We start from the raw sequence: 25,093 nt of genomic DNA on the forward strand, positions 1-25,093 counted from the left end.
GAAACTTTAAATAGGAACTTTTTTAAATGATAAAAAATTCTCAATATCTAAACAAATTTAGTGCAACATTTATATAGCTATATAATAAATAGGAAAGAAAGGAATAAGTATTAATTATTATAAATTGGAAAAAATATTAAAATATGTTTTAGAGACATTTAATAAAAATACCTAATAAATAAATTATCATTCCAAAGAGATTTGTTTCACGAAATTTTGTTAAACACGAATATGATAGTTCTCGATTGATGAAAACTTGATCTCGATGTTCTTTAAGTTTTAATTATTGCTATTGTTTGGAGAAAATGACATTACAATGATTGAACTAAAATAATGCGACCAGAAATGACACGATATTCATAAATGCATAAAAAAAATTGACAAAAGCGTATCTAACAAGACTGAAATCAAGGTCACAGAATGACGAAGGATTCCAGAAATGCGCTCCTCCTTCCTCATCTCACCCCTTAGCGAGACAGAATCGTCTAAAAAGAGTCGTCTTAGAATACTGAAACGAAAAGTACTTAATAAATATGAGAGTGGAAAAGTGTAAAAAAGATGAAGCATAGTTACAAATGAACATATAAAAGAAATAATAATATTAGTTATAATACTGAAAGGAAAAACAAAAATATATAAATATAAGTTTTTTTTTTTTTTTTTTTTTTTTTACATAATAAAAACTGACGATAATTAAAGATTCAAGTCGGTGCTCAATGGTTTCGAACTGTTAGGGCGCTGGCTTCAAAAGAATCTTCTATGTTTTTTTTTGTTTGTTTGTTTACTTGTTTTGAATATCTTTAATAGTAAGCAACAATTTCTTTGATAGTAGATTATGGCTTTATTCTAACTTATAAAAGAACCCTGTAAAATATTCCAGTCGAAAATCCTTGACAGAAATATTTCCATTTTTTTATATATTGATACATGGTTAGAGATTTGGCATTTTACCAAAATGAACAGACAAAAGAAATTTGAAACAACCAAATATTGTAATTATTTTACAATGTAGAATCTTTCCAAATACCAGGGAAATACATCATTGATATCTCAATTTATATTTTATGTCAAAGCCATTTATCATCAAAAACGAAATATTCAAAAAATTTCTTCTTGTTTTCAATTTGGATTTTTTTTTTTTAAATTTATTTCCCGAACACATTCTGAAAAAATATTGCCAACAAAATAATTGTCTTCAAAAGTTTCTTTTATAAACCATGCACAGCGGTACGATTTCTTTTTCTTCATATATCTCGAGGGTTTCTTTTTTACCAATTCTGCAGAAAAACCTCAGCTGAGTGTTTTTAAATTTTCTACAACTACTTTTATTTTTCCACTGCAGCTATCTCATCCATTTAATATCTCCAAAATCGTCTATCTTGATTTTCTTTCAAAACAAAAAGGAAGAAAAAAAAGCAGAAAGAACATTTTCATATTTTTTCTTCCTTTTTTCATCAATGCTGGTTCAGAGAGAAAAGTTTGATGCCATTTATTCAGCAGTTGAAAGCACAGCAAATGGCAACGGAAGTAAAATGTCAGTTTCGTCAAAAGTGCATTGTTCGCAAATGATAAATGAAGGAGTTTAGTTCTGCGAAATTGTTTCTGACTCAAATTGTTGGTGACAGAAATAAGTTGAACAAAAGTTAGTATTCATATAAGCATGTCTTTACTTTCAAGATGCCCATATTAAAACTCACCGCAAGTATTTCTGCCTCCAAAGTTATTATGCTTGTTATTGTTAGTTATAAAATTTTAAAACTTAGCTATTGCCAGAACTTACACTAGTTATATCAAATTGAGTTATTAGCTATTACAATGTTTTTATTGAACCAATATAATGATTTTAATAATAAAATTATCCAGAATGTTGTGATTTATTGAACAAATATAATGACTCAATAATACAATTGTTCACTTTAAGGAAAGTTATTAAGAATGCTGTTATTTATTGAACCAATATAATGATTTTGATAATAAAATTGTGCACTTTAACGATGAAAAGTTATTAAGAATTCTGTTATTTACTGAACCAATCTTATGATTTAATGATAAAATTGTGCACTTTAAGGAAGAAAAGTTATGAAGGCGATTATTTATTGAACCACTCTAACGATTTTAATAATAAAAATGTGCACTTTAACGAAGAAAAGTTATCAAGAATGTTGTTATTTATTGAACCAATCAAATGATTTTAATAATAAAATTATCAAGAATGCTCTGATTTGTTGAACCAATATACTGATTCAATCATAAAAATGTTCTCTTTAACGAAGAAAAGTTAGCAAGAGTGCGTTTATTTATTGAACCAAACTAATGATTTTAATAATAAAAATGTGCACTTTAACGAAGAAAAGTTATCAAGAATGTTGTTATTTATTGAACCAATCAAATGATTTTAATAATAAAATTATCGAGGATGTTCTGATCTATTGAACAAATCTAATGATTTTAATAAGAACATTTACAAGAATGCTGTGATTTATTGAACAAATCTAATGATTTTAATAAGAACATTTACAAGAATGCTGTGATTTATTGAACCAATATACTGATTCAATCATAAAATTGTTCTCTTTAACGAAGAAAAGTTAGCAAGAGTGCGTTTATTTATTGAACCAAACTAATGATTTTAATAATAAAAATATGCACTTTAACGAAGAAAAGTTATCAAGAATGTTGTTATTTATTGAACCAATCAAATGATTTTAATAATAAAATTATCAAGAATGCTGTGATCTATTGAACAAATCTAATGATTTTAATAACATTTTCAAGAATGTTGTGATTTATTGAACCAATATACTGATCCAATCATAAAATTGTTCTCTTTAACGAAGAAAAGTTAGCAAGAGTGCAGTTATTTATTGAACCAAACTAATGATTTTAATAATAAAAATGTGCACTTTAACGAAGGAAAGTTATTAAGAATTTTATTTATGAATATTTAGGAAATCATAATTTAATGATGACAATTCAAATTTAAATGAAAACAGTTACAGTACAAAACAGTATAGTACCTATCATTTTTATTGCATCGTAATATTGTAATTTTTATAAATTTCCCTAATAACTTTTAATATAACAATTCATAAGCCAACAATCACCTTAAAACGCATTGTTTGTAGTAAGTTTCACAACATTTATCATTCTTTTCGGTGGTTTTCATTCGCACTACAATTTTAATCAGAAAATTACATTGATATTGATGATTGATGGTTATTTTCTTATTACGATTAATCATGATAATTTTCTTCTTTTTTTTCTTTATTACTAGTTATTTTTTAATCCTATTCTTATTCTTGATTACTTTTTTTTATTTAACAAAAAATTTACAAGCTTCTTTTGTTGACCATCTTTTCCCCACCATTTCAATAGTAATAATTTAATGGCATTATCCGTGTTTGTCAAAGTACAGTTTATCATTAGAGATATAAACGTAAATCCCAGCAAAAATAAAATGTTAAGCAAGTAGTCAAATTTGACGACCAACTGGTGCGCTAAGGATTTTGGTTAATCTTTCATTTCAATTAAGTCGTTTAGATCTAATTTTATATTCACTATTCTCACAAATTGTCAAATATTACATCCGCATTAATCATCTTAAATACATTCAATTTATTGTGTACATAAACCTTTCTAATAATGACCTGCTATAAGACATCATTGCTGAAACATACGTGTATGGTTCATACAATGTATTAAAAATGTAAATGTATGGTTCATACAATGTATTAAAAATGTAAATGTATGGTTCATCTATCTTATATATTATCTTCACGGTATCGCAACTTCATTTTTTTTATTCCTCTCATGAATTATACAAATAATAAATAAAATTGCTCTTTTTTAACTTTCAACAATAGAAAAAAATTCAGTACTACACTCAAATATTGAAGATTAGGCCAAAAAATATTTTTAATAGCTGCAAAAACTCAGAAAAAATTTACACGGCTATCATTATTATTATAATTATTATTATGTTATTTAGATGATTGATTCAAAAATTACATTTCGAATGTTATATTATCCAGAGTTATTATGGTAATTTTTCTCTATTGTAGCAAAGTTATGAAGATTCGGAATATTTTTTTCGCTTTGAAGAACCTTCAGTATAAGAGATATCTTGAATAAGATAAATTTAACAACTCGCTTGGACTCAAAATTAAGATTTAAACTAAGAATTATGTATTGTACAATTTTCTTTTAAGTATATCAATTTTAAACATTGCTGTTTCATCTTAAGATATCATTAGATATATAAAGAATACAGATAGAAAGCGATAGAATTGCATAGCACAGAAAAAGGGAGAGTGCTCTTAAACCGTATCGCATGCCTAACAAAATATTTGTTGAGAAAATAAATATGAAAAAATTAAACAAAATCATTAATAGAAATTTTTAGCAACGATTGATAATGATAAACCATAATATAGTAAAGTTAGTAATAGAAAAATTAATGAATTAAAGTTAGTAATAAAAAATTAATGAAGTTAATTTTTTAAAAAATATTCTCATGTAATTTTAACGTTTGGCATAAATTGGAAAGACATTACATATGTGTGCCCATTCTGAAAGGTTTGATTAAGTCAGTGCAAAACAAAATAGAATACAGGAACCGGAACATAAATTTTAAATCTGAACAACTTTTGCCTTTGTACTATGGAAACGCAATATATTTCTGCTACTTTTGAAATTTATAGCAAATAATTGATATACATTTTGACGATAATTACTTCAGCTAGATATAGGATATATTTTCTTAATTTTATAATAAAAACATGAAAAGTTCGTCATTTTTTTCGTTTTTATTGCCATTATTTCATACTTCATGTGAATGGAATTTCGTAAGAAACGCATTGGCAAATTAAACATACAAAGAATCCATTTACCGAATAAATTTCCATAAACTATTATTTTTGATCGTCCCATACCATGGACCCACATTAAATTCTTTTAATTAATTAAATTAAATTATATTCTTTTCAAAATTAATAGTGTTTAAATAAGGCAATATAAACGCAAAATATCTACAGAGTTGTTTCATTAAAATAGGAACTTTAAACCTGGAGTGGAAGCGGTAATTGACGGGAAAAATTATTTTTTTTAACATAATATTATTTTGTACCTTATTTGAACACCTTTGCAATTTACATTGCCCACTAACCTCTAATAGGTTAAGAAATGAACTGCGTTTCAATCATTTTGGGACACACTGTAAATTCAAAATATAACATTTATGATTGTCTTAATTTTTGCCTTTAATCTTGAAAATGTGATAATTTGTTCAATGTATGACATTTTTAATTTGTAGGCAATAGTGTTATCAAAGCATATTAAAGAAATTTATAGAGCAGATAAGATATCCCAAAAATATTAAAAATAGAGGAAACTTAAAATAGAAATAATTAAAGAAATATAGAAATAAAGGGGTGTTAAGGATAAATAAAAAGTTGCACGAGTGTATGCCAACAGAAAGATGTACCTTGATGTGTTTACTGTACAAAGAAATACACTCATGTCCATAAATCAAGCATAATTCAGAGTTACGCGGAAATCGAACTCTAAAATTCATATATTGTCAAATAACTACAGACATCTGCAAAAATTGTATGCAAATTGCAGGAAGCCACCAGATGACACCGATAGTACGTCACAATGACGAGAGTGTAAGAGAAAGATGTATAAGGAATACAGGAAAAGAAGTAAAATTGTTCGCAAGCGCTTTATAAACCTTTCAGTGCAATAACCGCGTAATTATGACACAAAGGTTGTATTTGGAAGATTTTCTACGTGGTAGAATTGTCATCAGTCTGGAATGTGGGCGTACCCAGCTGGAAGTATCCGATGAACTTGGAATCGCCCAGAGTGTCATATCCGGGCTTTGGCAACGATTCCAAAATGATGGTAATGTGAGTAGAAGTTACAACACAGGTCACACACACCCCTCAAGTTATAACGCCGAATGAGGACGATATTTGGCAGTTACTGCCTAAAGAAACATTCGGAGCACAGCATCAGACTTGTCTTGTCAGCTCTCTTCAGCCACTGATACGACAGTTTCAAGGCAGACCGTGTACAGACGCTTAGGGCATATTGGTCTATATGCTTGTACGCCTATCAGATGTGTTTCACTTACTTCAACTCACTGTCACCTGCGGTTAACCTGGAGTAAAGAGCATGCATTGTGGACTTGTGTGATGTTTTCCGGCAAGTCCAGGTTTCGCTTGTAGTCTGATGCTCGCCGGACATTCATATGGAGAGCGCCAGGTACCCGTTACCACCAAGAGAACATATCAAACGGCAACGTTACTGTGTTGCAGGATTGCTCGTTTGGGGAGGAATTATTCTGGGTTCTAGAACTGACCTACATGTTCAAATTGGAACCATGTCAGGCCAAATCCATCGGAACGTCATTATAGAACAACATGTAAGTTTATTTCGGGGCACTATGGGCGCAGAATTCGTGTTTATGGATGACAACGCCCGTCCTCACCTTGCAAACATCGTAAACGAATGCTTTCAATCGGAGGATATCACCCATATGGACTGGCCAGCATCCTCACCGGACTTGAATCCAGTAGAGCATGTGTGGTACATGCTTGGCCTACGAGTTGCAACCCGTCAACCACCTCCTACATGTCTGCCAGAACTTCGGAAAGCATTGCTTGATGAGTAGTGCAATATTTCCCAAGATCAGATCAATAATTTTATACTCAGCATGCCTAGGCATTGCACGGACTGTATTGCATCGTCTGGGAGACATAAAATGTATTAACCATCATACCAACTATGTAATATTGGTTTTTGTAGATAAGTGTGTTTTGTAATTTGCTCCAGGGAGCAAATAAGTACAATTTTTACTAATGATATCAAACATATAGCATCTTTTTTGCTCTTTACCTTTTCTTTAATAAATAGGCTTTACAAATAAGTCACATTTGTTTTGCTTTCGACACTTTCTTTTCCTGAACTTACATTATCCTTAATTTATTTACATGAGTGTATTTCATAATATGCTATACCATTAAATGTCACATTTTTAAAGTAGTTCTAAGTTGTGTCTATACGATTTAGTAAATAAGGAAAAACATTCTGTTATTAAATATATGAAAATGACTGAAATATTGCTGTTTACGTCAATTTGTTAAGTACGTTGCTAAGTTTATTGTGAACATATATGTTTTATTTCCTAATAGTCGAAAAGAATGGCTCATTCCGCATCAATGGTTATTGACCATTTTTCACTGAATGTTGAAACTCTTTCTTGGAATTTAAATTATTTTACTCATTAAAATTTTTAAATAAAGAATGGGTTTGTAATAAAGTGAAAGGAGAGGCACTTTAAAATTCTTTTTTCTTTCTGTTCCGTTCAGAAAAAAAAAATCCTCCTCTCTTTCTGATAAAACTGAAGGTGCCAGTTTTCTGTTAGCATAGAAACGGGAAAAATAGAAAAAAAAATCTCTATCTATTTTGGAACACGTTTAAAGGCCTTCTGCTAAATTATCTTTCTTATCGAATTACTAACACTGCCAGCATAACGCGAAGTGTGCACTTGAAAGAAAGAAAAATCCAAATTTATTTCTTTATCATGGTAATTAAATAGCAGCTTAAGAGGTACTTTTACACCTAATTGCTGGTTGCTTTCCCATCAAACGAAGCGAGGAGCATTTTAATCGCTATAATATTGCTTAAAAGCCCTGATTTGTTAAGGGTTTCTTAGCATAATTTTTGAAACACAGCATGCTGACGATAGAGACTCTTCAGGATTTTTTTTTTTTTCTGCATTTAACGTGTTAATCGTAGGAAGCAAACAAACACTAGCTAAGTTTACGGGCGAAGTGTGGATTTAAAAACGAGTTTCAGTGCAGTTTTATGCTTCATAAACTAACCTTAATGTCTTTAGAATAGTGATTAAGTCGTATACTCCCGATGTTGTTTCCCGAAAGTATCGTCAATGATACATAACCTCATACTTTTGTATATCGTATATTATGCACATGATTATTTCAATATATCATTTCATTATGCAGTTCATTATTGTATATCGTATATTATGCACATAATTATTTCAATATATCACTATGCAGTTCATCATTGTATATCGTATATTATGCACATAATTATTTCAATATATCATTATGCAATTCATCATTGTATATCGTATATTATGCACATAATTATTTCAATATATCATTATGCAGTTCATCATTACACTATAACTGAAACTCTCATGAATAATTTTGTTCATCTTACATGTGAGTGTTTTAAATGTTTATATTACATATTTGAAAGGTACTGTTTGGGAATTGTAGTGCTAGAGAATTCACACAGGTTATATAAAAAAGGAAATATTAAATTAATACAGGAAAAATTTCACTCTGATAGTAAATGCAAACACATCTTTTTTTAATCTAGATACTATAAATTAAATATTATTGCAGAATGTTTATTGAAGACATTAAAAATTATGCAAATTAGAAATTAATAGTTATTTTAACCTATAACCGGCTACTCCAACTCGCCCAAAGGCACAAGGGAAAGTCTGAATAACCAGGGATGCCGCAACAATTACACCAGTGGGAACTATAATTGAGTCCAAAAGGTCATCACCGGTCACGGTACAACCCTTCCCTTGGGCAGGCAACCCTCACCATTCTCTTGAACCACCAGGATGGCGAGAGCCAACCATTATACAGGAAGTTACGAAGTATCCCCCTCCCCCAGTGGGAGTGATAATTCTCTTCAGATTAACTTTTAATAAAAGTAATTAACTACGTTGATGATCATCACATAAAATTCTTCTTGAAACTTCATCCAGGTTTTGCTTTCGCATTATACAGTAAATATTAATTTATTCAAACCACTTTTGTCATTTTTGGTTTGTTATATTGACAAATGTAATAAATCTTATTATTAAACGATTTAAATTAACACATTTAATTGAATAACCATCAATAGTTTGCTTTATTTTCTATTTAATTTATACCTGCCTATTTGTTGTATAGCGAATTTATACCTGCTTTATGTCTATTGCGTATAAAAAACAAATCCAGGAAAAATTTCTATTTTATCTGCAGTATTTTAAGAAAGTAAATTTATTTTATTGTTTTTAAACTGATATTCATCAAAACATTGATTTACGTTATATTTAGAAATAAAAATATTTCAAAAGCAGAGCTTAAAAAATCCTTTCAAATGCAGAATGTACAGAAATGAAGTAGACATTGTAGATAAACTTATATCTTTAATGAAAGAATTTCTCTAATATGTTTTTTTTTTTTTTTAATTTTTAAATCGTATGTGTATATATCTATACAATAATTTAAACTTTTGGGAGCAGTTTATAAAATTTTCAATACGAATTCTATAATGGGCAGGCATAATACATAGAAAATGGATCAGATTGCCTTCTGTTATTACATTGTGGAAATTCCGATTGAGAATACATGTATCGCTAATGGACTTTGAGGTAGTTTTTGTATGAATTTAAACTTTTTATTTCTACAGCTAAATTAAGTAATTTGTATTTTTTCTTCTATGTCAGGGTTTTGAAACGATATTTAAGGAAACGGTTCAAACCTATGTTTCTAAAAAGAGAATCAAGCCGAATCAAAATTATTGTGATGAATGACAATTACTTAGTAAAAAGCCAAGGAAATTGAAGTCCACGTCTAGAAGTTTTGTGGAATGGAAATGAAATATTTCATATTATTTCTCTGTAAAATTCTATGACTAGATAGAAATACCACTTAGTTCATTAATCAAAAACGTTATAATACGTTTCTTAAATTCCCTGAAAAGATTTGAACGTATCATTTGATATGCTTCTTTCTAAATTAGAAAGTCTTTTTTTCATTGATTCTATTACCAAAAGAAAGACAGTTTCTCTCCAGTTTCAAAACAGTTTTGGCTTTCAATGTATATACTTTTACTTCATCGTTTTTCTAAATTTTAAAAAGATACGTAATTTGTGACACGTTACAAAATTTTTCTGAACTAAAATTGTCTTTTAAAGAGCTAAAAAAAAACTCGAAATACAAAATGCATACGCTATTTTCTTTTAATGTTTTAAAAAAATCTTTATTGTCAATTTTATTTAATTTCTTCAAAATTTAAAACACCTGAAACGTTTCGAACTGAACAACTGAAAACTGAAACAACTGAACTTTCAACAACTGAAAAGTATATTTAAATCTAATTCCAATATCGTTTTAGATAATTCATTAGGATGTACTTTTTTTCATTCAGCCCTTTCAAATATTTATTTTACTGTACAGTTTATTTTGTAATACTATTTCAATTGAGTATAAACAGATGTTTTGGTGATGAGGCGATAAAAATAAAATTGCTCGTTTTCGTCGATTTTCGCTTTTTTTAAAGTCCACTGTCCCCTTAAGATACGTCACATCATTTAAACATGGTATTCTACTCAGAAATATGAACGAAAAAAAAAGAAATCATGCCGTAAAACGACGAGAATTTACAAATCAGGTATCAAGAAAATAGATAACTGCCACCTCATATGACTTAACGTTAGGACGTCGATGCACACACGATAATAATAACACACACCGTCCATCGACAAAGAAATAAACACACAACAAAGAAATAAACATTGTGTGTTTATTTCTTTGCATACGATGTGTGTAAATAAATAAATATATCATTAAAATTATAATTATAACTAAATTTTAAATAAATAAGGTGACTAAAGTTGAAATAAATAATAGGAACTAAATTTTAAATATAAGAAAGTTAAAGGAGTCAACAGAATCAATTTATTAATAAGAGACAATAAAAACTAAGTACACACAATAATTCCAACTAAACAAAACTCACCAAAGATAGCTAGTTTAAAATAATGGGTGAACCGGAGTTTAGCCCCCTTCTTAACGAAAGCTAGCAACCTCCAGATTGGCAAACTTATTGGCATGGCCAGACTGGCAAACCTATGATTGGACATCTTCTCCCTGCTTTGCTCATCTGCTTTTGAACACTTTGCAAAACACAGCACAAGACCGTTGTTGGCGATTTTTGAAAATTGCGCCAAGCAGGAGGTTAAACTCCGGTCGTACTAAAATAATTTTATGTCGTTATTTTACAAATATAATTTTTGCAATCGGACTTAATATGATTAAATTCTGTGATTGAGAAAATGTGCTTGTGCATTTGATGTTTCATTTAGAGTTAAATTAATTGCATGCCAATTAATTTAACATACTAATGAAATATTTAATCACATCTGTAAATTATAAGTGGATAAAGCATTCTATTTCTTAATCTTACATTTTCTGATTATTCTGTAAAATTTTGTATTTTCTGTTATTTAATAATCGCTCAATCCTAGTAATCTTCTAATTTTCGTATTCCAATAATAAGCTCTTTTTTGATTGTTTGATTATCTCACTGTTGACGCAATTTACATAGTGAACTCTGCATAATGTTACGAATAAACTTCAAACACTGAAATTGAAGGAAAAACTTGTAAAAAAATTAACAATGTAATCATGTTTTTATAAATATGCCAAACAATCCAGTAATCGAATCCAAAATTAGAATCCAAAACATCTGTAGCCTGTAATAGTGAAAACACTAAAACACGTTCCAAACGAAACATTCATACTTCTACATAGAAGATCTATTGTTAAGTTACATCGCTCTAACTTCTTACATAACAAAACAATTTATCAAGCGTTTGACAGAATGCGTTCGAGTAACTTCTTCGATGGGCCTTAAAATCTCTTTAAAAGTATTCGCGGGAAACAATATTTTGAAACAGAACTGCTTGGATTCCCTGAGAGCACTGACTCGCCAAAGAATTCTGAATCTCTCTCCGGAAAAAAAAAATCATTGAAAGAATCTCATTTGAAGACTTTCGATCCTTGCCTGAATTCCCAGTAGAAAAGTGACTTTCATCCAAGTGTTAAAAATTCCATTATTCTTTTCGATTGTGGGCATTTGTTTACCAGCTGTCTTCTGACACAAAAGAGGAAGTTTGGATGAACCTTGCTTTTGGATGCTTTTTTCTTTTTGCAGCAAGTTATGTATGTTTACACATTTATGCTTCTGTATAAGTAATCGCAAATGGCAATTTTTTGGTTTGGTTGATATTGTAGCGGGTTGGAAGCAACCGAATTGAAAAATTCTTTTTCAGTTCATGAATTGTTTAACTGAATAATTTGTATTTTCCAATTTTTCATTGTTTACTGTATTATTGTTATTTCTACTTAAGCAACAATTAATAGTAACTGTGACGAAGAACATTTCTCGCTTTCTACCTCTTTACTTTTATTTTATTCTGATTATCTGAGGTGTTCTGATTATACGCTCAATGCTCATCGGAGTTGCGCAAAATAAATATTTTTGTAATTAAAACGATGGAAATGCAATTTTCTCAAAAGAGTTCATTCTTCATTGGGAGCTACATTTTAAGAAGCTTATTCCATTTTAAGAAGATATGTACAAGGTGATGAAAATTAAAACACCCCTACTCTGATTTCTCTATAAAGATACTGATCTCTCTAAACTACTAAATGTAAAGGCTCCAAATTTGGTCAACATACATTTCAAGACATGGGGAGACGGCTAATGTGAAAAAAAAATTAGTTCCAGAAACACTGATAGATGGCGCTGTACAACAAAAAATAAACTGAAAAGACCCAAAATACACATTTGTAACACATTTTATTCGAATGTATCAAACATTCAATCACAAGGACCTTATCGATGCTTACCAGCTTGTTCAACTGCGAATTCTAATGGGTCGATTGAGATGCTTCTCACATGCAGAGTTATACTGTTTTTCAAATCTGCCAAGGACGTTCTCGATAAACAAGATTTTTTAAGTATCCTCAAAGCCAAAAATCGCAGAGATTAAGATGTGTAGAACTAGATGGTTAAGTTGCCGGTAATGTTTGACAATCATTAGTAAAATGTTGCCGAAGAAACTGCTGTACAAATATGTAGAGGTGTTTAATCTTGCATAAAAATGATTGTATCAAGACATTGGCGCTGTTGCATTTGGGGTACAACAACATTTTCGAGCATGTTTTGGTACTTCCTGCTTTTTGCATAAATTCTTAAGTCGACAAAACTCTCGAAGTGCAGCTGCAGCATTCCCTTTGTTTTCATAAAACAACTTCACAAGCAAAGCACGAAGCCATCTCGGGTGAGAATGACATATTCCCAGCTTTATTTCTTTTATGTCTATTAGCAGCAAACCAAGGCTTTACCAAATTTTTGTGTTTACAGAGAGAAATTGCAGTTCCAATTACAGTTTCAGTTTCTTCATTTTTTTATCTTCTTTTCCTTTCAGCAATAGAAACTAGAAAGGAAAAATTCCATACCGCATGTTTTTGTGTGTGTGTGTGTGTGTGAGAGAGAGAGAGAGAGAGTGAGAGATTATTTGTATATTTTTAGCATGTTTTCTGTTGTACAACGCCATCTATCGGTGTTTTTGGAACTAATTATTTCTTTCTTTTCAATTCCTCTCCCTATGTTTTGAATTGTATGTTCACCAATTTTGGAACATTTGCACTGAGTAGTTCGCTGTATAGAGAGCTAAGAGTGGCGTTATTTAAATTTTAATCGCCTTGCATTTAATATGGAGATCATAAATACCAAACCCCATAATATGCAAATGCAAATAAGTCTTTTCATTTATTTTGTTGGTTAAATACAATTCGATTTTATAATGAGCTTTGTTTCAGTTTCTTTTTTTTAATTATAAGAAAGACAATTAGCAGTGTAAGGAATATGTTTAAAGTGTCGTAAAAATATTTTTCATTTCATAGGGAGAAGGAAACTTTCACATACAAAAAGCACGAATTAGGAATCTTAGAATTAATGCATAGCTATTATTAAACATAAATATAGAGAAGAAATGTAAAGACAGGAAAGGAAACTTCTTTCTTAAGAAAATACTTAAAGAATTTGCCATTTTAATATACAGTAATTCTAACAGTTAATTTCAGTTCTATTACCAACGACATATTACTTTTCATATTATACAAAAAAGTTTACTTTTATTTATACTTACTTTGTATACTTTTTATATTATACAAAGATGAAAATTTGGATTTATTCTTTTAACATGTTAACTAAACAGCAACTTAACAGGTGCACTTACACTTAATTGTCGGTTACTTATTGCACACATTATAATATATTTTCCCACGCATTATACATTAATATATTACAATGCGTTAATCCACGTATTATAATATATTAAATGATTTGTTAAAATAAAATTTGTTTGAAAGGATTTTTATTCTATAATTTTATAAAGTTTAGTTTAGTTATATTAACGTCCCGTTTGAAGCAACACTAGGGCTATTTTGGGCCGGACCTCGTAATTTTGAACCGCGGTCAGATGACGAGGACAACACCTGAGCTGGCACCCACCTCTCCACACCACACCAGCGGGAGGACGTTTGGTCAGGAGGGATTTAACGTGCAACAGACCCCCTTACACGACGGTTCTTCGGTGGAATTGGGTCTCGATCCTCAAACCCTCCGGTTCCGAACCGGGACCTTACCACCAGGCCACCGCGACCCATAATTTTATAAAAGAGACATCATTCTTTAATTTAGATTCTTAATTCTTTAAACGATTGAATTAAGTATTTATGAAAGAGAATATACAATAAAGAATAGAAAAGGAAGACAAGGCTTTTGTTTTTATAATATGAGCATTAATGTTTTGAAATTCAGAAAAATCTACATTTTAAAAAGTAATTATAACGTTTTAAAGAACATTAACTTTATTTAAAATGAAAATTGTTAAAAAGACATCTGTATGTTGGTAAATAAAACATCTTGTTCCACCAGACAGAATAAAACTAACTAGCATATATGAATTGAAGAAATCACCTAATTTTTTTCACTGAACATATGCATGCAATGAGTCCATTTCATTTATACCTCTAATTCTGAAGTTCTTGTCCCCAGTAATCTAGAAGTATAAATAATCACAGCTTAACCTTCTTGCATCGCTCCCAGCCAAAATTTCCTCAAAGATATCTGAGATGGAATATTAGTATTTTTCCGGATATCGAATTCCAAATTCTACCCACCTTTTCTTTTTTATACGTCCGAATCATCTTTGCTAACCATCGAAGAAAAAACTACACTGAAGAAAGATTGGAATATGTGGTTATTACCCTAACATATGTCACAAAAAATTTCGATCTTGCCCAACGATACGTTTAATCGATGATTAATTCTTGCTGTTGGTTAGAATTCTCACAAGAGTATATATAAGATATGTAAATTAATATTTAAGGACTATACGTTTTATTAGTACAAATAAAATTTAAATAAATGCAAGTTTAATATCTCAGCATGGAACAGAAAGGAAGCAATAAAGTTTCTGATAGAAAACAGATCAACTCTTTTAAAAAATTTCAAAAGTCAGACGATTTATTATACATAGGCTTCGTACTGGCCTTTACCAATCGTAACTTTAATTTAATCCATGAAAAACATGGTCCCTCAAGATAACTACTTATCTTTTTCTAATTACTGCCCCAAATGTTTAGACACACACACATTTTCTAATATTTCATATTAATTAAAGAATTATTCGAAAGGTTGTAAAGTTGGCAAAATGAATTCATTTCCCAATAATCCATTTCTGGTCTCAGATAAAAAAAAAATTCATATCCTTTCGAAATTTACTTTTTTCATCACATCACTTTTACATAAAATGCCATTATTCCTGACAAAAAAATTAAAAAAATGATTCTTGTTTTGTTTAATTCTTTCCTTTTACATTGTTTCCCCCAAAGTATGGTCAATAATTTATTTACTATGCGTTTTGTGAATTTAATCGTTTTAAATATTTCCATTATAGGAAGCATTAAACATATAGAAAGCATACTTTTTATCACAAAATTTGTCCTTGACTAATTTAGTTTCGTTTTCTTTCATTACATGAAAAAAATAACAATTAGCCTTGGTGAAAAAAATAACAAGCAATTAAACTTGGTAAATGAATTCTCAATTTCTAAAAACTGAGATATTTATCGTAATAGAAGAAAATGATCATATATAAAATGAAATATAATTATTGATCATTATTCCATTCTATACTGTTAATCATCCTTTTCGTGGCTATTCAATTAGCAATAAAAAAAACTTCTAAGAATGGCAAAAAAATTATCTACCACAAAAAACTAACATTTTAAATTTTATTTTCTCCACCAGTACTATGTATTCTTATTCAACAACTGAAAGCCATTCAGTTTTTAAACCAGTATAAACTTTTCAGATTCAATTAATAATTCACTACATCCGAAACTTTAAAATGAAATCTTCTTGGCAATGCCCAAAAATTATAATAATGATATCTGGTATGCTTCCTATGGTGCATATTTAAAAGCGAAGGCCTGTTAAATTCGTAGCGTCTGAAATGTCTTATTTGTTTTCCATCATCCAGCCTTGTGGAGCCGTCATTTAATATCGATTCAACACCTGTTGACTAGAGGTATCACCTCTTTACTTTTGCGGCAGCCCTTTTGGAGAGAAAGCAATAATGTTCGATTTCTCATATACGAAGCAAGAGGAAACAATATAATCGTCAAAATTCGAACTCGAGATTATGATGAGTTACGCCTTCTTAAATATTCTTGAATCTGAAAAACATATTTTTTCTCCTGTTAGGGAGACATCTTTTTATATTTTGTTTTGCTCGTAATCCGAATTCTTTGCAATGACAAATGCCCATTAAAAGAGGAAATACAAATATATGCAATGCATCACTCGCCGAACATGTTGATTGGATTTTCATGCTTCCCATAATTTCTCTGCCTTTCCTATCAGTGTAGTTTTAGGCAAATTGATATTTTATTACTGCTGATTTTAATATTCTAAAAATAATTTTCTTTTCTTCTTTTAAGATTAATTTTCCATATATTGTCACATAAATACTATGGTATAGAACTCAATGACACACACAAGAGATAGCGCTAAACCGATTTATTAACTGAACTCAGAACTAAGAGAATACAGTAACTGACAAATCTTCTGTTTTTATACAAGCAGAGAAAGTTCCAGAATACTCTTCTGGAGACAGTAAGAAAAGTCCAGAACACTTGTCTGGTAAACAAAAGAAATGTCCAGTATCTTCTGGAACATGTAATAAAGGAAAACATAAAATCGAGGAATTAAGTATTTACATATACTATTAATCGCATTGTCTCTAGCGGGATTCGAACCCAGGTCTCTTGATTATGAGACCAGTGTCATGACCATTCGGCCATGGAGATTCGACTGTCTTTCTTCAATGCGGCAATATATTTCTAACAATCTCACCCAAATTCTGATTCTAGTTGAAGTTGCAAGATGGTAAATATTTAATGCCATTTTAAGGAAATTTTCAGTAATTATATGCAAGACAAATGAAATGGATGAATGCATTGATCGTGTGATAAAGGTTTCAAATAATTTATTTAGTGGTCTTTGAATATCCGGAGGAGTCTTCCTTACAAATCCACATACTATTGAGTGTCGCATTTTCATGAAAATATATCAAAGACCAATTGTCCCTTTCCAAATGTTTGTCCAAATGCTGGTCACTAAGTAAATATACTTATGTTGCCATTTTGTTCTAAATTATTCTTTGAAGGGGTCTTAAAAAATGATCAAAACAATCTTTATTCAGTACATTAAACTGTGTTGAACAGAAATCCTCTAGCCTCCAACTCCTGCTTCACGAATTGGTTATAAAGCCATTCTTTTTTTCCTTTGTTTTGATTTAGAGGTTGAAAGAAACTTTTCTTTCTAATTTTTTAGAGAATACGACAGCTGTTATGCAATATGGAGAGCACTGTAAGTACTCCAGAAGAGACCACTTCGGTGATTAATCTATATCAAGCCAAAATAAATATATAAAATAAAAATTAAAACGACAAATAAAGTATGAAATAAATTTAAAATTTTCCAGACAAATTCATATATATATATATATATATATATATATATATATATATATATATATATAGTGGTTAAAGTTCCACTTTGAAACGATCATAAAAATGAAACTACTGCAACTAATGATATCAAACTTGGTGAAAGTTTAAAGGATGTCATGGGAATTTCTTTTCCACCAAAAAAAGTTTCAAAACACACACCACCAGGGACAAACAGTGCTGTATGCAATATTGTTAAACAAAATAAGACATGAAGACATCAGTTTTATATGCGTTTAATCATTTCTGAAACGAAACGGTGGTGAGGACGGTTTGTGAGGTTATGCAAACCCGCAATGGCTTGTAATCGGCTTATAGCAGGAAGAAGCAAATAATTTATGCAGATGTGCTTTACACGTCATATCTTTCTTCAAATAAAAATGAGCCTATTTGTCTGAATTCTCAATGTTGCGAATCTGTAATATCTCTAGCCATGCAAGACTGTGCTTTTCTCGTTAAATGCCATTATGAATGGGATAGCAATTGAATGGCTCACTTTGGAAAGTTTCAGTAAGAGAAAACGCCGAGGAGCAATGACACTGCATCGTTTGAGGAAAATGATGGCAAAGTTCGAAACCACGGGTTTGTTATCTATTACACTTGGGAGGAGAAACGAATCTGCTTCTGTAAAAATTGAGGAGCTGTTGCATTAATAGTGGAGAAAGCAACATTGGAAAGCAAACACGGTACGTGTTGTCGCACGTCGAAGGGACGTACCATGGAGTACAGTGTACAAAATTGCCCGTAAAGTGCTGCAATTCTACCCATACAAAATCAAACATGATCAAAAATTGCAACGTGATGATTCTGGTGCAAGAGAATCTTTTGCTTTGGAATTCTTCGCATGAATGGAAATGGATAAACATTGGGCATGGAACATTTAGGAATGAGCAGATGAAGACAATTTTTATTTAAATAGTACTTTCAATACCCATAATTGTAGGATTTGGGCAAAAAAAAAATCCCAATCTATCTGCGTAGTTCCATTTAAATTTTATTGATTTATAAATTTCATTGAACATTTAAATTTTATTGATCATAAACATAAATTTAATGGACTATTCATGGCTCTAGTATTAAAAGTTCCAGTTGCCCAAGATTTTGAAGTATCAGAATTCTTATTCAAATTCTTTTTACAATCACAACAAAGAATAGACAATTGCTCACTTACAAATTAGGTATTGTAAAACATTGTTATTTTCTTATCTCATATTCTTAAGTTACAAAGACATTTCATTAAATAGCCTTTCTTAAGAAATTTGCGAAAAGGATAATCAAAATCCTTAAAATGATTCTTTTAATATCGTTTAAAGCTACTTTAAAACATTTATGTTTCTCTTTTGCATTTTTTGCCATTTAAGTTACTTTAAATCGTCTCTTGAGCATGTTTTAGAAGTCTTCTAACTGGATAAAAATATTCAATACTGAAATTAAGTCACTCGTCTTTTCAATCCATTGTTCTTGCAATTCTTAAAAAAAATAACTAATTTTTATATTTTTATATATATTAAAACAATCTATATCATTAAAAGAGAAAAGCACTATATCAAGAAATTGGAAAAGAAATTATTAAGAAATTGGAAATTTATTACTAACAAAGAATACTTACCACCAAACAAAGAAGACTTTTCTATTTTTGCAACTGATTGCAGATAAGTAAAGATCCATGCTATATTTTCACGTTTATCATTCATAAAAACAATATGGGAAGGCTTTTAATTATTCTTTCAAGCAAAATAAAAATCAAATGCTGGAAATAATAATTTCCGCTTTAAAAACTCGGATATACGCATAAAAAAAGGAGAAAACAAAACAGCATTCAAATTTTAATTAATAATGAAAAAATACCTTACATTCTTAGAGAAAACTCTACATGGTCTGAGGTAGCTGCATAAAAAAGCATCTAATCGAAGTTCCTCTTAGAATATTGAATTTTTAATATTTTCTGCTTTATCTTTTAAATTAAGTGCACTATTAACCTGTTCAAATAGAAAATATACATTTTTTCCCCATTGCAGTTAAAAAATTCTACAATCTTATCTTCATTCCTCCTTAAAATCGAAGAAAAAAAGATTTTAAAAACTTTAAAAAAATACCAGCAATGCGTTCGAGAAACACTTTTCCCGTAAATAATCTTTTTTCTTGCAAAAAGTATTCTTATCCGTAGCATTATTTTAATTAAAATAATTTAATAAATTTCCTTGTTATTTATTCTGTTGTATATGGAAATGAATTAGTTTCCGCTCCAAGAACAACTATTCGGAATGAAAATATCATTAAAACTTTTTTATGGTATTTCGGGGCAAGCATTAAAGTCTGAAAGGATTAAGAAAAAAAAAAAGATTGTGAAAAGTGATACATCTCACCTCTCGGCTTTCTCAAAATAATATAGTATTAGCCAAGACAAAGTCGTAATTTTCAAAAGACAATAAAATACTAGCCTAAAGATTATAACGACTTTCTCATGACAATGTAGAGTTAGCCCGGACAATATAGCAAGATTTTCGCAAGGCAATATAGCATTAAAAAAGACAGTATAGCGACTTTCCCAGGTCAACATAGCATCAACCATAATAATATAGTGACTATCTAAAGATAATACAGCATTAGCCAAAAGAATATCGTAACTTTCTCAAGACAAGAGAGTGACTTTACCAAGACAATATAGTATGCATTAGTCAAGAAAATATCATAACTTTTACTAAATCATATAGTATTTGCCCAGAAAATATCCTAACTTTCAGTAGACAATGTAGCATTAGCCAAGATAATATCGAAGTTTTATCAAGAAAATATAACATTAACAAAGACATTATAACGACTTTCACAAGACAATGTACAATTAGCTCAAATAATGTCGTAACTTTCACAAGATAATATAGCATTAGAAAAGATAATATAATAACTTTCTCATGAAAATAGAGCTTCATACATGATAATATAGCGACTATCTAATAATAATATTACATTAACCAATACAATATTGTAACTTTAAGAAAATATAGCAACTTTCTTAAGATAGTTACTTTATCAAAACAATGTAACGTTGGCCAATTAGCCAACACAAAAATATAGCACTGGCCAAGACAAGATCGTAACTTTTATTAGACAATTGAGCATTAAACAAGATAATATTTCCTTATTGAAGACAGGGTTAATAGCTGTCTCAAGACAATAAAGCATTAGCCATGACAATATATTTAAGAGATCACTATATTGTCTCTCAGTATACTGTCTAAATCCTGATGTGTACTCTTTAAGAGTACACATCAGGATTTAGACAGTATAACATCAAAACAATATAACGTTGGCCAACTAGCCAAGACAAAAATATAGCACTGACAAAGACAAGATCGTAACTTTTATTAGACAATATAGCATTAAACAAGATAATATTTGCATATTGAAGACAGGGTTGCTAGCTTTCTCAAGACAATAAGACATTAGCCATGACAATATAGCGATCTCTAAAAAAATATACACCAAGATTTTGACAGTATAACATCTATTTTTGGTGTGTTTTTTACGGTAGATTGAATAAGCCAAAAGTATCAGGACATTTAGTGAGGGAGAGCGTCAGAATCTCGAACATCATGGCAAAATCTGCAAGTGGAAGTATATATCCTCCCATCCAGAATTAATCGTTTATTGAATTACAATGGCGCGTTTGTATTTTCTAATATAATGCAGAAAATCGAATATGAAATATGAATAACATTTTTGAATCACTTTAAATAAAACTTAGATACAGATCGATATATTTCGTTTTGTAACACGCACCATATTTCATTTATCTATCTCGTTCTATTTTTGAGTTAATCGCAGTCACTCATCCGAAAATATTTAGACTGAAAGACCGTCAATCAGTCGAAATATTAAAACCAAAATCTGGCACAGACCTACAATTCTGATAAAATTGTAACTTTTAAAATTGTAACATTTACTTCTAATCGTTATCCTCGATTTAAACGTTCACCTGCACACAGAACAGACTCACAGAATTCCTCTAAGTGGATTTCATATTAAAAAAAATATATGCATGTATTAAATGTATTAAAAAAGCCTACAAAATTGGGATAAAAGAGCAATACTAAATTTCCTCTGTCCAACTCTGAGTAATTTTTGAGTTATCGTGTTCAGAGTGTGGCGAATTGAGATGTACGAGTGTAGAACCTTTCACTTGTGGTTCGCAGCCAGTAAGCTGACCACAATACAAAAGCAATTGCTTGGGTAGCGTAGTTGTTAACTGGCTTATAAGCTATTCACTACAAGAGACAGAGTGCCAGTTAAGCATGCGAACATGTTTCTAAAATATGGGGGAGAAGATATGCAGGGAGGTCTAAAATATCGAAGTTCATGAAAATTTTGAAATCAAAATATGTGATGCTCACACTATTTTCTCTTTGTGTACTAGAAACAAACAAACACTGAGAATTTGGAAAAGTGCAAAATTAAAAAGGGTGAATTTTGGAATTATTTTTGTTTTAATTTTAATAATATGATAGCAACTAATTAATTTAATTTCATAATTTCCTTTTCTTTTGTTTTCTCTAGTGTAAAATAAGCAACTATAATACCATATTTCTGAACGAGAATGATACAGAAAAATGTTTATGTGAGCTCCATCATCTAACCATCATTCAAACTTACAACCCATCAATAAACAGACTTCCTGTAACTTCAAATCTTATACTTTCAGAACTAAACTAATCTAAACAAAATAAAGCTATAGCGAATGCAAATAATGAAATATAAAAATTATGTTTTTTCAGATATATTTGTACTTTATAATAATTTTACCCAGGGTACAATAATTGATCATTGCCTTTTTATATTTACTCAAATATCTCATGCCTTTACGATAAAATTTGAAATTCCTAAAATACCTTAACAACACACTTTTGGTGTAAAAGCGGAATATTTAAAGGGAAAATACTTCACAATATTTTCAAAATAATTAAGAGAATCAACACTTCGAATACGACGGTTATTAATACAAGATATCGGAAGAAGAATTTTTAATTAAACGCTAGATATCGTCTGCCGTTATGTTAATTTTCGTCGCGCATATTGAATGCCATCGTCATGAATTTTGGCCGCTCTAATGAAATATTAAAACCTCCTGAAAGAAAATGGCGCTAATGAAATTTACTTATTAATTATTTATTCAAGCTTTGATGAAAACTAACCACGGCTCAAAACTTAACACTCTTTAAGTTATTTTCTCTCTCGAAATTTCAGAAAGATTCTGATTTTCTATAATCGGAGAGCGAAAAAGAAAATAGTTGTATTACTTATAAATCAATTTAAATTGAAGAATTAATGTCTTTACCATTCACTTGGAAATTTACTTTCGGATATGTTCGAATATATATTAAAGTGAATGAATAAAACAAAAAAGAATTACAATTCTGGTTTTAAAAATTTTCAAATTCACAGCACATTTATAGGCTAGAAAATCATGTCAAGGGAGACTTGTATAATGCGCTATCGTATTCGACATATAATTATTTCTTAGGTTGTAATGATTAGTATTTTGGATGTGTTCGGATATATATTCAAGTGAATGAATAAAACAAAAACGATTTACAATTCTGATTTTAAAAATTTTCAAATTCACAGCACAGTTATAGGCTAGAAAATCATGTCAAGGGAGACTTGTATAATGCGCTATCGTATTCGACATGTAGTTATTTCTTAGGTTGTAATGATTAGTATTTCGGATGTGTTCAGATATATATTCAAGTGAATGAATAAAACAAAAACGATTTACTATTCTGATTTTAAAAATTTTCAAATTCACAGCACAGTTATAGGCTAGAAAATCATGTCAAAGGAGACTTGTATAATGCGCTATCGTATTCGACTTATAGTTATTTCTTAGATTGTAATGATTAGTATAAAAAATTATTACATTTAGATTTTAATTATAAATAGTTTATTAATTAAAAATTAGTCAGAATGTTAATGTTTTTCTTCAATAACCCCGGAGCGTATTATTGCACGAAAGTTATTTTTGCATTGCTTGAAATTTTAAAAAAATAAGTAAGTTGTCCGCGTACACAATCTCATGTTCAACAATTCTTTTCAATGTTTTATTTATAATCTTTTGCATATGTCCTTGTAATGATATTATATGCGCAGAAGATTCTAGCTATTCATCATATTTCAATGTTTTGGACAAGAGGTTAGAATGTTTTTTTTAAATTATTTGATATGTATGAATGATTGACTTACAAATATTTATATTCTAGACAGAAATTATTTCAATCTAAAAAGATTCAAGTTGCAGATTTTTTTCTTATCATTTCTGTGGCATCATTAACGTGTATTTTTCAGTCTTTTTTGACGTTAATAGTTTCTAAAGCCTTAAGATATATTCTCACCATCAAATTTATCAGTATTTATACATTTGTGTTAACTTATTTTATAAAATGTGCTTACAGGTACCATCTTTCTCTTATTTCAGAAATCAGGAAAAGAAATTAATAGACACTTTAACTACAAAATGTAGTTTTATAAATAATGTAAGAATTATTTATATTTTAATTTTAAAATTAATGTATTGATATGTGGAATTAAAAAGATTTTAGGTGTACAGTTTCGAAAAAAAAAATATTGCGATAGTATATACTTAGATTTTTATTATAAGGTGTCTTAAATTACAAATTAATTATTAGTTAAACATTTAAATGGTGAAGCAAACTAATTTTTTGTAATAATTAAAATATATTTCTGAAATCAAACTTAATTCCAAAAATATTTCGAGATACAGTAGCAAGAAATGAAATGACCCATTAAATGGTTAAACTTGAATACATTTTTATTGCTTGATACTTTCTTTACTTCTTACTGATAATATATCAGTTATATTATTTTAAAATTGGTATTTTACATTTATAGGCGGTAAATTTTCTTTTTGTGATTACAAACAATTTATTGGAATTGAATAATTAGTTCCATTCATGAGTATGCATTCGTTGAATTTAATTTCACGAAAATCGCTCATAAAATTTATGTTTCGAATATTTAGTTTCAATGTTGGTTATTTATAAAAATATTAAATTTAGCGCTTCTTATCTTAGTGATGAAAAACTCAGATAGCATTTCCTGTAGAAAAAAAA

This window comes from Argiope bruennichi, chromosome 9, assembly GCF_947563725.1.
Source record: "Argiope bruennichi chromosome 9, qqArgBrue1.1, whole genome shotgun sequence".
Taxonomy (NCBI): domain Eukaryota; kingdom Metazoa; phylum Arthropoda; class Arachnida; order Araneae; family Araneidae; genus Argiope; species Argiope bruennichi.